The 15,326-nt window shown below is 48.6% G+C and overlaps 2 long non-coding RNA genes across 11 annotated transcripts in view; one reads left to right on the top strand and one right to left on the bottom strand.

The window, feature by feature from the left end:
- The window catches only part of LOC123283302 (uncharacterized), a 203,439-nt gene that overhangs the window by 75,621 nt on the left and 112,492 nt on the right, over positions 1-15,326 (bottom strand). The window lies entirely within an intron of this gene.
- The window catches only part of LOC106846937 (uncharacterized), a 39,463-nt gene continuing 26,584 nt past the window's right edge, over positions 2,448-15,326 (top strand). Inside the window, exons 1-4 of one of the 3 annotated variants that reach the window (XR_011493490.1) lie at positions 2,448-4,238; positions 4,504-4,661; positions 10,348-10,578; positions 12,221-15,326. The exon at positions 12,221-15,326 is cut by the window's right edge and continues 26,584 nt beyond it. This is a non-coding gene — a long non-coding RNA (uncharacterized lncRNA). The other 2 variants (XR_006515024.2, XR_011493489.1) reach the window with 2 other exon arrangements.

Here is a 15,326-nt window from a genome sequence, read left to right as displayed (position 1 = left end):
TTAACTACACTTGGGCAGATCAGCGAGAATAAATTAAGAACAGAACAGACAGGGACCTGCATCCAAAGCAAAGACTGACACTCCTCCTGGGGCCGGAGCCCACGAGGAAAATTGCTTCTGCTCATCATTTTTCATTTTCTAACAGTCCCATCTTCTCCAGTTTCTAAATCCCAGGAGGAGCCAGTAGCAAGAACGTTCCAGTGTCCAAGCCTCAATGTTGGAGGGAAACAAGACCTGGCGGCAGACTGCCCCCCGCCCCCACTGGCGTCGTAGTCCATGCCCCCCAGCCACACCTGGGGTTAAGGATGAGAGCGCAGAAGGTCGACCCTCCCTCCCAGGAGAATGGAGGTTAAGCTACCAGACACCCGGCGGGCTGTTTTCAGCAAAGCTGATCCATGTGAGGAAGGGCCCTGCAGAGGCCAGCTACCTGGGGGCTCCTTACACTCGGGACGTGAGGGCGGCCTGGCCGGCTGGGGCCTAGACACTCCTGCTTGGCCGTCTTACCCACGCAGAGAGGACAGCTGGCAGGAGGTCACGCTTACTGCTCAGGATGCCAACCTCAGACGCTGGGGAGAATGCTCAGATAGCCCCAAATGGTTGTCGTGCCCAAGTCCTGTTGCCCCCTGGGGCCTGTTGTGTACATAGGAAAGGCACATGATATATGGTAAAGGGCCCAGCTTTGGGGACAGTCAGTCCTGGGTCAAATCTTGGCTCCTACCTCATATTATAGACTATTACACTACAATACACTATATTATACTATACTATGCTGTACTACACTATACTATACTATACTATACCACACTGTACTGTACTATACCATACTATACTACACTATACTATACTGTACTATACCATGCTGTACTGCACTATTCTACACTATACTGCACTATACTGTGCTATACTATACTGTACTACACTATAATATATTGTACTATACCATATGGTACTGCACTATACTATGCTGTACTATACTATAATATACTATGCTGTACTACACCATACTGTACTGTACTATACCATACTGTATACACTATACTATACTGTACTATGCCATACTCTACTGCACTATACTACACTATACTGCACTACACTATACTATACTATTCTGTACCACACTATACTATACCATACTGTGCTACACTATACTATACTATGCTGTACTACACTATACTGTACTGTACTATACCATACTGTACTGCACTATACTACCCTATACTGCACTATACTGTGCTATACTATACTGTACTACACTATGCTATACTATGCTGTACCACACTATATTATACTATACTATACCATACTGTACTATACTATACTACACTATACCATGCTGTGCTGCACTACGCTATACTGTACATCACTATGCTATACTACACTGTACTATACTATATTATACTGTACTACACCATACTGTACTACATTATACTGTACTGTCCTATCTACACTGTAGCACACTATACTGTCCTGTACTACACTATACTGTACTACATTACACTATACTTCACTATGCTGCACTACTATACTACACCATACTGTACTACACTATATTATACTCTATTGCTAGCACAGTGCTTAGCACTTAATAAGTACCTAACAAATGGTAGTTACTACCATTATTTAACAAGCAACTCACTTGTCCGCCTGGCAAAACTCCCCTGCGACTCTGCCTCTCTGATCTCCCGGCTCCACTCAGACTTTCACTCTGCCCCACACCCACTGTGCCTCACACAAACCCCCCGGAGCAACGATGGTAGTTTTTTGATTGTCTGCTGGCTCCTTGCTGGGAGGGACCGTATCCTGTCACCTCTTTGTCCCGACGGCAGTGCCTGGTTGAGAGGAACACTCCCTAACTGCTGGAAGAAGGAAGAATGTTGCGTATGGGCGTCTTCGCGCCCCAGGACCTCCCTTGCCATCCTTATTGCGGGCCCAGGACTCCCTGCAATGAGGGCCGCATCTTTTCTGTGGCTGAGTACTGATCCCCACGCGTTCTTGGCGCAAAGGCAACTACGGGAGGCAACTGTCTCCCAGGTGACCTCCTTCTACTTTCAGGGACTGCTCCTTCTCCCTGGTGGAGATTTCTGGCACACGATCATGGCCATACTTACCCCCTTCATGCATTTACGGGCTTATGTCTACACTCCCTGGGTCTTCATCATTCCAGATGCAAAGACCTAATCTGCCTTGCCTGCGAGTCGTCACCCCACACCTCCAGCTCTCAATCATTTTCTTTCCCCCTCTGGGCCTGCTCCAGGCCCTCCAGGCTCCCAGGAGGGCCAGGGAGCTGATGTGCCCCCTTGAGGCCAGGTGTGGGCCTTACGCCTGTGCGAGTTCGGCTGCCCTGGCTGCTGCTGCCTGCTGCTCCTGCTCCTCCTCCTCCTCCCCCTCCCCCTTCCCCTTTTCCTTCTCTTCCTCCTCCTCCTCCTTCTCCTCCCCGACCTGCTCTCTGCCCTCCTGGGCCCGGCCACACACAGAACCTTAGAGTCTGCCATTTCAAGTGATTTTTGAGAACTATCTTTGGGAAAAGCCTTGCACCCATCAAACGGTGCCGATCTTATATGAGCTAGCAGAAATCCAAAATTAACTAAGCAAAAGGTGCTAATCTCATCATCATCATCACACTTAGGCCCCACTGTGAGGCAACACGAGGCTGGGGGCCGAGTCTGTGGACCGTGTGAGGGCGGCTCCAGCGATCAGGTTGCTGCAAGATCAGGTTCACCAGAGATAATAACCACAGTTGCAATTACATGTGCTGTTTACATACTTTGCCCCTTGTACTTGATATAGTCCAGAAGGTGCCCCAGGCAGCTGCTCAGTGCCTCTTGGGGTGAGCCACAAACTCTGGGAGAGAAGAAAAGCCGCCCCACCCTGAAAGAAAAACAGAGCCCAAGCAATGTCCAGTTGGGGCGTCTCTTCAGACCAGATGCCCTTGAAAGGGTTCTCTTTCTGTCTTTCTTTCTTTTCAATAGCATTATTACAAGATGGAATTCCTCCTCTGCAGAGAGAAAGAAAAACAACTCTCCTGGTGTTTTCAGTCTTTTAAAAACAGAGGTATTGGTACAATCCCAAGTCTTTGAAACAAATTTCCAGTAGTTTTTCCAGGTGCTGCTGGAGGATTTGGAAATGAAGAAGTAGCCCTTTAACCTAGTGCAGGAAAACAAACAAGCTTTATCATTCTGTGAAGATGTCACAGTGTGCCCTCAGTACTTGTTGCAGCCTCAAAAGCCCGCTCTGTGTACTGCAAAAACAGAGCAGCTCCGGATCTGGGAGAGCTCGGCTCAGCATCTGAGATAGCTAACAATCTGGCCTACAAGCAATCTGTTAAGTACTATAATGGGGGCTTGCAGATTAATGTTGCAAGCCTTCAGCTTCAGGGTATTCATGGGGGCATTTCCTCCTGAAACCAACGATGACAACAGAAAAAGGAACAAAGCAAATAATGTGAGCACAATGCATTAGAATTTCCAAAATCTTTTCCAACACTCCATCTCGTTGCAACAGAACAGTGCTGTTGGTAAAACTGGGGACAAAGAGAAGGCATCTGTAATTCGTGAGCTCTGGGTGTGTGCAATCAGATGGCAGTTAAGAAAGGCGAGGAACAGTGTAATTTGCTGGATTTGGCCAGGGCTGGGCTCCCAAGAGCTGGCGATTTAACAGATTGCAGCCCTCATGTTTTCTGACTTGAAAGATAATGAAGCAATAAAAGCCGCCGAGGCAGCCAGAGAGGATTCTGCCCCCTGGGGATGGCTGCGTGAGAGCAGCTGCCCATGCGGGCGCCTGCTCAGGGTGTGACCCAAGATTGCAGCCCTCCAGCAGACCAGCAACACAGAGGACTAAATTCCCTCCTTCGGGGACACCAGAACCTCGGCTTCCAGGGTTGTCACTGAGCCGGTGCTATGCCAGGGCGGCCCATATGGTCGAGCGGTTGTCGCCAGAGACACAGAGCATAAATAAACCCTGGGAGTACAGATGGGAGGCCGGCCAGGCTGGCTCCACTTCCTGGTCTCATCACAGGGGAGTCCGTGTGGAAGCCCTGGGAGGCACCTCAGCCATTTTCCAGGCCAACGACTGCATTTGTCAGACGAGAAAAGCCAGAGGTTAAGGGACTTGCCAAAAGTCACACAGTGAGTCAACTGAAAAGCAGTAAGAGGTGGTGGCTAAGAGCACAGCATGACTCCATTGCCCTTGGCTTTGGCAAGTGACTGAAGTTCTCAGTTTCCTCATACCATGAGTGTGAGGTTAGTACCTGCCACATTAGGTGTGTGGGACCCAATCAAACATAAATGTGTGAGGAGCCCACTGCCAGGTTCATAATCACTGCTCCGTGGCTGCTGATGGTTCTGATGCTTATCATGACCGCTAGGAGCTGGAGATAGATCTTGAGATCTCTTCTGCCCGGGTCATGGGTAAACATGATGGATAAAATTATGTGAACCAGAGTTTGAATTTTGGCTTCTAGTTTTGTGACTCCCCCTTTCTGAGCTCTCGTTCTCATCTGTAAAGCGGAGCAGCGACACCACTGTTCACAGGCTTGCTGCGAGGATGGGAGGCAGCAGCGAGGGGACGGAGCCCTCCCAGCAGTAAACCGCAGCTGTGACCCCCTAATTCAAAGCTCCTCCCCTCGGCGGCAGCGAGGACAACGGCTTTCAGTTTGAAGAATGGTAAGTTGCTGCAATGAAGGTGCTAAGTGTGTGGCTGCGGTAAAGGCTGGCAGGAACGGAGCAGCCGGCTGGTGGATGGCATGATTTGAAATGAACCATATGTTTAAGATTATGAGCCCAGATGTTAGGTCCTGGCGCCCAAGGTTCACACCATTAGACTCAATCCTTTAGGTGTCTCTAATGGTCCTCGAGGCTCCAGGAAACTTGCATTAAAATGCAAATCGGTCTCCTGTAAAGGGAAACACATTAAGTTACCTCTTAGCAAACTGCTGAGCTGGGTTTCTTTGGGGCAGGTTGGGGTGAGGAAGATAAGAGAGAATTTGAAAGGACAGAGGCAAGAAGAGTTATCTTTCTACTGAGTGCAGCAATGGACCAGGGGCGATGTGTAATAGGTACAGTGGGGGCTCACAAGGTGACTGGGGGTCCTGGAGGAGAGAGGTGAGGAGCAGAGTAGCTGAAGCTTTTCACAGCCCTGGAATCCTGTTCCAGCCCAAAGCACAGAGGCATAATTCCATCCCGTCCCTGCTGTGTGAGGCCACGGGATTGAGGAGAGCTGGTCCAGGTGATGAGGCTTAGCCAAATCCTCAGGGATGTGCACGAAGGCGGTCAGGCCCAGAAACCAACCCTTGAAAAGGAGGGTCTGTTTCTTACGTGTGTTGTATCCCTTAATGCTTAACACCCTGCCTTATACACGCTGGGGCCCAGTTAATGTTTGCACAGGGAACAATAAAGGCTACAAAGATGAAAAGTGGTTACGGATGTTCCAAGTTTGTTTTGTACACAGAAATTAGAAGAATTCCTCCCTCAGCAATTACAGCATTCCTGTTCTTAACACCGTCACTTCTTTTCTTGTGGCCTTTGGATGAGCACGAAATAGCAGAAGGGACATTCCTCTTGGAGAGGCCTGGGGTGGAATTTCTATTTCTTTTTTCTTTAAAGTCATCATTTCAAATTCTTTCACTGAAATCTAGAGTGCTGTGCCTTCAAGCAGGCAATAGGCATCACCTTAGCTATACAGTGGGTATGAAGAGCCTTCCCTGTAGGCCAGTACTATTTCAAAGATTTTAAAATGTTAAAGAATACAGGCACCTGGGGACAAGGATCAGTGCTGGAACCTTCTTTGTACCAGGAAAGCCTCTTCTGAGCACCTCTCTTGGGTTCAGGAATTTCTGATTCCAGTCCTGATTTCTCCCACAGCCTTAGTCAACTCTAGAATCTCCAAGTTGATAATAAAATAATAATAGTGGCTCCCCTTACTGAGTCCATATTGGTCAGGCACTGTGCTCGTAGCTTTACACATTAATTCTTCTGTTCTTTAAGGTAACTCAGAACCATTATCATCCCCATCTCATAGATTAGAAACGGAGGCTGGGATGAGTTATCAAGATGCTCCTAGTCATACAGGCAAGAACCTGGCAGGGCCAGCCAGGATTTGAAACCAGGGCATCTGGCTCCTAAGGCTGAATATTGGTGACTGGCTGCTTAACTGCTCTGCCTCCATTTATGAGAGGAAAACATCTGTGTCCTCGTCTTCAAATTGTTTTGTCTCTAAAATATCCTTCCAGCAAGGAGGAAAACCAGTGTTGAAGAAAATACCACTGAACACACAGCACTCCCCAAAGCTCAGAGACAAAGGAAGTCCAGGAAAGGAAGGGAAGGAGGAAACATGGCTTTAGTTCCACCGTGAAAATATTCCACACTTCAACCTCTTCGTAAAAAGCACGTCAAAGCGCTTCTTAAAAAACTCTACCAAGAAGACATAGCAAATAGATCTTTTCAGACATGCTACATACCTCTCTATTATTAGCTCCATTTCAATTTATTCACTGAGTGATAAGAATTTTCCAAGAGACTGTTGGCTCTAAGAGCCAGTATCTCCTAGAAAGATCTTCAGATGCAGGAAGTCAGATAGTGTTTCTTATAATGATTTCTGAGTAAGCTGTGTAATTCAAATTTTGGCTCCACTGCCCACTAGCTGTGTAACCTCAGGCAAGATCCTTGGCTGCTCCCGGCCTCTCCAGTCTCATCTATAAAATGGGAGAACACTTAGGGTGACAAGGTGTGGGGAGGGGCAAGACGCTTGGCTCATAATCCCCAGGAAATTGCTTTCTCAGTGGGGCCTGATTTGATGGTTCTTCAAAAGATTTCATATTTTGGGAACACGGGGCAGCTTTGACAAGAGAGAAAATCCAGTCCTACCCACTACAGATGCAATGCCTCTCAGCCTTGGGAACATACAGCGTCCAGGTGGCTTGAGCCAGGACATACTCCAGGCAGCAGGGGCCAGGTTTAGTCCTAAACTCTGGCAGGCCCTCTGAGTGTTAAGCCAAAGGATTTGGGGGTGGGGGGCAGGGGAGTTCTTTTCCCATTTGTGACTTTTCAAATCCTCACCTCTCCTATGGCCCTATCTGAAGATGATTCACATTCCTACTGAGACACACCTTGGGGGTGAGCCAAAGAGGATCTTGGAGCCTCTACCCCAAATTGTGTGGCTTTTGAAGGACATTCACTTTCAAGATGGTCTTTTGTTCTTTTGGAGAAAGAAAGATTTCTCTTCCCTTTTGCACGTGGCTACTGCAAGCTGCAATTCACAAAGCTGCCAATTTGAACACATGTGTCTGGGCACATGCGCACACACTCACACACACACGAGTTGACCCTAGTCCTGGCTCCCTCTGAAACAATCCATCTTCAGCTTTCACTATTAATTATGACTCTGTGTACCGATAACCAAATGACACTGAGCCCGGAATGGCTGTCCCTCTCTCTCTGCATCACATTTACGCAGGTTGATGACGTCATTCTGGGCAAGGTTAAGGCAAGTCTCCACAGTGCAAAGGTTCTGCTTAAAACAAATACTGCTTGCTTTCGGGACCTGGCAGGGAAATTAAAAAGAAACCCAAGATGCTCTAGGCTTCTGTCCTGGTTTCCAGGCAACCAGATGCTGGGTGCAGGAAGGGAGAGGGGCTTTCTTCTGGTGCCAGACAGTATTGATAGACAGTGGGCTAACGCTCAGAGCCAAGGAGATGCGGAGGGACAGAGGAAGCCTGCATAAGCCTCATTACCCTAATCAACCATAGAGTCGGCCTGCTGGCAGGGAGACCTGGAAAATGAGCCTGTCTGCAGGGGCGGAACTGGGGAAGAGATGCTTTCTTATACTTACAAAGACTCGGCTGCTCTAAGCGTGCGGATTCCCGGGGAACTGTCACCGTGGTGTATAGCTCAGGTGGGCAGAAGGACCCAGACAACTGCATCCTCGGGGAGGCCCAGGATCCGCTCTGGTGGGCATGGGAAGGGGAGAACCAGGAACAATGCTGGGCATTTCTTTCTACAGCACAGTTTAACAGATACCTTCTGAGAGGCTGCATGTGCCCAGCTCAGAGCTGAGCGAACACACAAGAACAGAGAAGATGGATAAAATACCAAGCCATCAATCCCCTCTGCTGTTTCCGTCAGTGTCTAGAGCCCCAGAGGATCACATGGTGTGGAGGAAATGCTGGGGCTCCTCAGACTGACCTGGGTTCAAATTTGCACTCTGCCACTTACAAGTGGAGCAAGTGCCCCTTGGTACTGGGCCTAAGGCTTCTGACCTCCCTTCTCCTTCTGTCCCCAGGGGGTTGTGAATCAGCACTCAGCACAATCATATTATTTCTACTCAAAAACGAGAGTTTTTCATCTTAAGAATTTCTATGGTGACCCTGTGAAAAGTCGGTGCAGCCAAAATTGAAAGAACTCCTCAGGTTTGATGAGTGAGGTTGTTAGGCATAGAAGTTCTCCTGGTACCGCACAGCATACATAATGGATAATACACAGACATTACAAGACAATGGCATACCCACAGTATTTCATTAAATAAAACTGTATGGCATAACACTTTATGCCAGGAATTGTTATTCCCATTGTGCAGAGGAGGAAACTAAATTGCAGAGAGGTGAAGAGGTCTGCTGGAGGTCACACAGCTGGTTCACAATGGAGCAGGGTCTCCATCCCAGAACCTGCAGCAGGGATGAATTTGCCAAACGGTGCTGAAGCGAGAAGCCCCAGCCCTGACCAGCGTCGCTGTGCCTCTCCTCCTCGGGCCGCCAGGACTCCCCCCACGGTGCTGGTTCCTGGGACTCCCCAAGGTGGCGAGCCAAGGCTGCTGCTGGCCCCCTGAACTGCACGCCTGTCTAAGCTGCCATGTTGCCCCCGCGTCGAGTTTTGGCATCTCATCTTGGAGCAGCAGCCATTGTGCCCTCACTGTGCCCGTGTCTCCTGCATCTACACTACTGAGAGGAAACAAAAGAACAAGCAAACAAAAACAGGTGTCAAATCCCTGGCTTTGCATCCTGGCTCCCCTGTTTGCTGGCTGTGTGGCTTTGGATGAAAATTCCCCAAGCCTTCGTTTCCGCATCTCTGAAACAGAGCTTCCAGTCCCCGTCTTTTGGGGCTAGAGTGAGACTTAAGTGACAAAAAGCAGATAAAGCGATCAGGAGAGCACACGTGGCACCTGCCTGTTAGCAAGCAGTAGAATTTTCTCCTCTAAAGTCTTCCTCAGGTCTTCAGAAATGCAGTTAAGTGCAAATGCAATTTGGCCTCCTTTGGTGAGAACTGGGGGAAGACGTGTCACCAGGCCAGAGGCAGTAATGGTAACAAGAACTAGCATTTATTAGGACTTACTAAGTATGAGCTGGCTACTAGTCTAAGCACTTTATAGGGTTCGCCTCATGGATCCCTCACATTGACCCTGCAAGACAGACCCAATTGTTGTCAACCTCATTTTATAAATGAGGAAACTAAGGCCCAGAGAGGTTAAGAAACTTACCCGGGCACACAGCTAGTTCGCCCCTGCATGTTGCCTCTATGCCACACAGCCTCCAGCCCACTACGCTTTCCCCTGGTCTGTCTCTCTCGCAGTGACACTCGGCGCCAAACCCTTTCCAGGTGGCTGTTACACTAAGATGGAGCCAGAGCATCTCGGGATGCTGTCCGACACTCCGAGGGCAGCAGAACTCTCGCTGGGTGGCTGATGGCAGACCCATTCTCTTGCCTCGAATGCAGCAGACTGACCGCTTCCAATTAAGTAAAAATATCAAAACCGTAACGTGCATGAGAGCACCTTGGGATAAATGCATTACAGAGCTGTCATCACAGCTCTCACTCCACCAGTTCCTGCCGTTCATGTGCGATGCACATGGGGCTCCTTGGCAATCGGGACCACCGCTTCCTTCCAACACAGGTGATCCGCTTCCTGGGCCGACCTCCGGGTCCTGCCACGACCCTCCCACAGTAGCCATTTACTCGTTCTACCACTGGTTTTTTGCGTTTTGTTTTGCACGGAATTAATCACCTATTTTCTACCAACTCGCCAGGCAAACGGGATCTTTCACTTCCCTCAGCGCTTCTGTAACAGGAGGGGGTTTGAATGAGATGGGTGTTTTCCAAACTGGGCTGCTGGGGAGAGCTCTGAGCACTTCAAGGGCCTCCCTAGGGGCTGCCGTAAGAAGGGAGTGCCCCGAAGGAGAGACTCTGGGTCCCTGAGCCGATTGTTTCTGTTTTACATTTTAGAACCCCACCTGAAATTTTGTTTCAACAAAGGGTTTGGTGGCCAAAAACCCATTCAGGAATTAAATAATTAAATACATAAATCAATTACATAAAGCTGCTGAGCCACGTGGTTTCTCAGGTCCTGTGCTGTGTTTCTCAGGTCCTGTGCTGTCCCACTCCGCATGATCAGCAGTGGACGATCACAATGGGAATGGCCGAATGAACAGGAGAACACGCAGCCTGCAGTCTCTGGTATGTGCCAGGGACACAGAGATAACGGGAAATGATGAATGAGGCCAAAGCCAGCTAAAGATGGGACTCCAGTTTGGCATGTAACTGAGAATTCTCCTCTGCTCTTGCACAATGACAGACAAGGTCTCGTGGCCTTGAGGTGGGTCTGGGAAGGGGGTGAATCTGGCTGGGCAGCTGGGGGCCAGAGTCTAATTGAGTCCCCTGCTTTACCACCGAGATCCTGATGTCCTTGGTCCTCAGCTCCTGAGTGATTCTTTCTATATCCCAGTGATAACCAGCATGACGTGACAGGTAGCGGGGAGGGGACACCCAAAACTCATTGATGAGTTCTGGCCACAAAGAAACTTCTGCAAATGGAAAGAACCATTACACACTTGCACACACACACACACACACACACACACACGGGCTATTCATTTTAGAAAAATCATGGTCTATTTGATGACGGCTTATGTTTCTTTCTAAATTGAGTTCAAACTGGCATAAAAACATGTATTTTGCTTTGTCCTTTGGCCTCTCTTCATCTCATTATCTGATATTCTTTTGAGGATCAGATGCATGTGTATCACAGGGAACAGGAACACCGAGGACAGGCAGCAAACAGCTTGGAGTGGTTACAAGGATGAGCTTCCAGAGTCACGGGGCACGGGGCACCCAAGGCCTCGGGCACGTGGCAGAGCACATTTGTTCCTTAAAGTCGGTAGGATCCAGTCTGTGTTTTGATAACATTGCTCTGAAGGAGGCTCCGTCCCTTCTAAGTCACGCCCTGGAGCTTAGTCCATCATATGGCTCCTCTTATTTTATTCACAGCACTTATTCTTACCTTTACCTTATTGTTGATTTGTTTATAATCTCTCTCCTCTAGAAGACAGAGAGTTTGACAAGAGCAGCTACCTTATCTGTCTTGTTCACCCACGTTTTCCCAGCTTAGAGCAGTGCCTGCCATAGTGCAGGCACTTGACAAATATCTATTGAATGAATGAATGAATGAATGGCCCTCAGCCTTGCCTTCTTACTTAACACAAGCCTGGGGCAACCACGATGCAGCCGAGGTGTACCATCAGGAGATCCAGTCTGCTGCCCCAGGAAAACCCCTAAAACGGACTTTCCATACCCACACCACAACATGGATGTCATCTCCCCCGAACAGGATAGCTTCGAGCGTGCATTCAGTTCACGCAGGTGAAAAGTTCCCACGTGTTATCTGGCACGTGGCAGGAGTTTGCCCAGGCATTGCTGAATCCAACACAGCTTTTATCATTTCCCCCATTTCAGAGAAGAAAAGACTGAGGCTCAGAGGTGGACAGAAGTGGTAAAGCCACGACTCGTACCCCTATCTTCTGATTCTCCAATCACAGCTCTTTCTGCCTCTTCATGCCATTTTTCTAGAACAATCTCCCACACACACACTCAGTGCATGTTAGTGGTTTAAGCTTACATTTTTTAATTTAAAAAAATTTAATTTAACATTTTCCCCAAACAAAGCCTTCATTTTTCTTCTCAGCCAAGGCGTATTCCCAAGTAAAGGCTTCAGATAGACAGATGGAAAGAGGGACAAGGGTCATTTTCTACAGAGGGCAATCTTTCTGGCAGGTCTTAGGGGGCAAACCCTGAACCCAGGCATGTGGTGGACCCGGGGGGACTCCCCCAGTCCTCCTCTCCCTCCTTTCCCCTGGAAGGGCAGCTGGGTCCTCTGGGCAAGCTGCAGAGCAAGGACCCTCCTCCCTCTTAGCGTCCCTCTCAAGCCTCAGTGGGATGGGGACAAACGATTTCTCTTGCAGGCGAAGATCGGGCAGAGGTTTCTGGGCTGTGCCAAGCCACGGTTTTGTTTTACCTCGTGATGAGGAACAGCTGTGTCCCAAAGGGGCGGCACCTCGCTGCCTCCGCAGTGTTTTGATAAGAGGCGCGGGGTCGGCGAGTGTGGACGAGATGAGGAATCGCGTTTCTCGCAACAGTCCTCGCGCTCCAGGTCACGAGCTAATCTCCTCTGGGAAACCGAGACCAGAGATGGGCCTCCCTCTCTCCCTGCTATCTCAGGGTATTTTCTGTCACCATGGAGAACGGTAGAGGCTGGAAAAGGTCAAAAGGACACGGCCTACGAGCTGAGGCAGCAGAGCAGTGAAGCCTGTTGGAAAGTGCCAGCATCCAAGAGGAGGATGGTGAGAACCGCAGAGCCAGGCGCCGGGTCAGTCGGATGGACACGGGTTCCAAGGCCACCTCTGTGCCACCAGCTGTGGACGTCCGAGTCTCAGTTTCCATATCCGTACCTAAAGGGCTGGTAGGAGTGAAGGAGTTGGGCTGTGCAGGGCCCTTTGGTGTTTCAGGCGATGTGAGTTGAAGAAGGAATGAGTGCTTGGTCTTCAGAAGGGGCAGAGACGAGCCGGCAGGTCGGGTCAGAGTCACGGTTAACAAGCTCTCGGCTCCTCACTCCGTCGCTGTTTGGTTTTCACTGCGTCGCGATTTTGCAGCTTTCCCACTCGGACCACCAACTTTCCTGAGCGTTTAGCCTTCTCTGCCGGCTGCCGTCCCCTCCCTCTCAGAGTCCCCCACCCCCATCCGCATCTACTTGATGATGACAGGAATCGCCAGGGGCACCAGGCAGCTCAGAAGTACACTCCAGGACATGGCTGTCACACTTTTCTTTTTTCCTAAGACCCACAGTAAGAAATATATTAATAAGTTTTGCATTGCAAATCAACCCACACATACATATAAATGACTGATTAAAGAAATTTCATGAAACACTCCCCGTCCTTCTTATCTGCACTCTATTATTTTCTTTTCCATTCCACTTCATTCCACTCTATTCTACTTTATTTCTCCTTTGAAAGTGCTGGTTACCACCCAGTAATCTAGTTCATTAACCAGCTGCCAGTTTGAGAAACACTGGTTTCCGGTGGGACTGCCATGCCATTCTCTCTGTCCAGTTGTGGACTGTATCAGTGGCCCTAGAAACCTGTCTTCCAATTCACAGCCTAAGAATCATCAGGGGCCTTGATTGATAAATATACAAATTTCCAGGCTCCATACCCAGAGATTTGACAGCGTTTCAGAGACTGGTCAGAACCAGAGTGTCTCGTGGGGTCTCCCTGGCACTGAGATGGAGATTCTGATTCCAGGGAGAAAGCTTCTGATTGGTCTAGATGGGTCAGAGGCCACCTCTTGGTCAGAGAAGGAAGATGCCTTGATGGGCAGTCCCACCAACACTGTATCCCTTGGGGTGGGTAGCTCCCCAAAGTAAGTAGAAGAAAGGGTGATGGATGCTGCCAGGGACTGTTTGTGTCGCCCCAAAATTCATATGTTGAAATTCTGACCCCGAATGTGATGGTATCTGGAGGTGGGGCCTTTGGGTTGATTAGGTCATGAGGTAGAACCCTCATGAATGGGATTAGTGCCCTTATTAGGAGACGCCAGAGAGCTCTCTTGTCCCTTCTGCCATGTGAGGACACAGGGAGAAGACGACCATTTATAAACCAGGAAGCAGGTCTGACTAGACTCTGAAACTGCCAATGCCCTGATGTGGGACTTCCCAGCCTCAAGAACTGTGAGAAATAAAAGTCTGTTGTTTAATAAGCCACCCAGTCTATGGTATTCTGTTTTAACAGCCCAAACAGACTAAGACGCTGAGCAGGCAACATCATGTCCACACAGAGACTGTTCTAGAACACCTAGGTAACAGTTTGCTAAGCTCTCCTCTACTGCTTACATACTCCCGTGTGCTTTCTGGGGTGCCTAGCACAGTGTGCGCGGCAGGCATCCAACGCGTGTGGGTTGCATGGAAGCCAGCGTACAGTTGCATTTTGACCACGAGTCTTGGTCAAAATGATTGGGTTTTTGACCCTGTGCTTCATGTACACAATTGAAGACAAAATCCCTGAGGTCCGGTGTCTACTGATTACAACAGAATCCAGAAGATTTTTTTTAAATTTTATTTAACAAACTCTTACCATGTACAAGCCAGTGTTCTGAGAGCCTTACAAATATTAACTTATTAGGTCTACATAAAACCCTATAAGAGAGGTCCTATTACATGCCGGGCACTATCTGAGGTATTGTACCCATGTGCTTCTAAGATTCACACCTCTCCTGTAAGGGGCAGCGATTATTTTTTTCCATAGGCAGACACTGAGACTCGGAGAAGTTATATAACTTGTCATAGGCCCCACAGTAAGCAGCAGAGCTGCACTTTGAACCCTAGAAAGGAGGAATGAGTCAGGCCAGGAGAATCTTTGAAACTGCATTTCATCCTAGAGATACCCGTTAGCTCTTGCATGCTAAGAACAGCCACAGGTTGAAATGCGCCAAGCCCTGAGGGAAAAAGAGCTCCCTTCTTACAAACAGAAACAGAGACATGGAACCAAAGTGACTCACAGAAGTTCTCGCTGTGGACAGGACGCCGATCAACACATGGAACCTCCAGTGGCTGGCTGAGCATTCCTATAGCTTCGATGTGCCCTCATTCTGTTAAAATGCAGTGACAAGGAAATTCATCACTGCTCACATGATTTTTGTTTTCCAATGAGAGGAAGAAAGCTCTATTCACTCACGGAGAGTTTTGTTCAAACATCAAGCTCTATTTTAATTTTCTAGTGGCCAGTATTGCAGTCAGCCACGCTTTAAAACAATGACCCCGAATTCCTCTTGCCTTCATTGCGGTGACAATGTTGTTGCAGCTGACTAATACTCTTTCTCAGTCTGTGTGGCTAACCAGCATTTTCTGAGTTAAATATGTCTCTCAAGGTTGTCCCAGGTAGGTTCTGGGATGGAAACTCTTGCTCCTAATTTGGAAAAACGGTCCCTAGGGTCATTTTTCAATAATAAATAACAAGTATATATTTATTAATAAAAATAAACAAGTGGCATGATTTGTGGGTTTAGAACTGTTCT

The sequence above is a fragment of the Equus asinus genome, chromosome 2 (assembly GCF_041296235.1).
Source record: "Equus asinus isolate D_3611 breed Donkey chromosome 2, EquAss-T2T_v2, whole genome shotgun sequence".
Lineage (NCBI taxonomy): Eukaryota > Metazoa > Chordata > Mammalia > Perissodactyla > Equidae > Equus > Equus asinus.
This window is presented reverse-complemented; position numbering and strand designations above follow the sequence as displayed.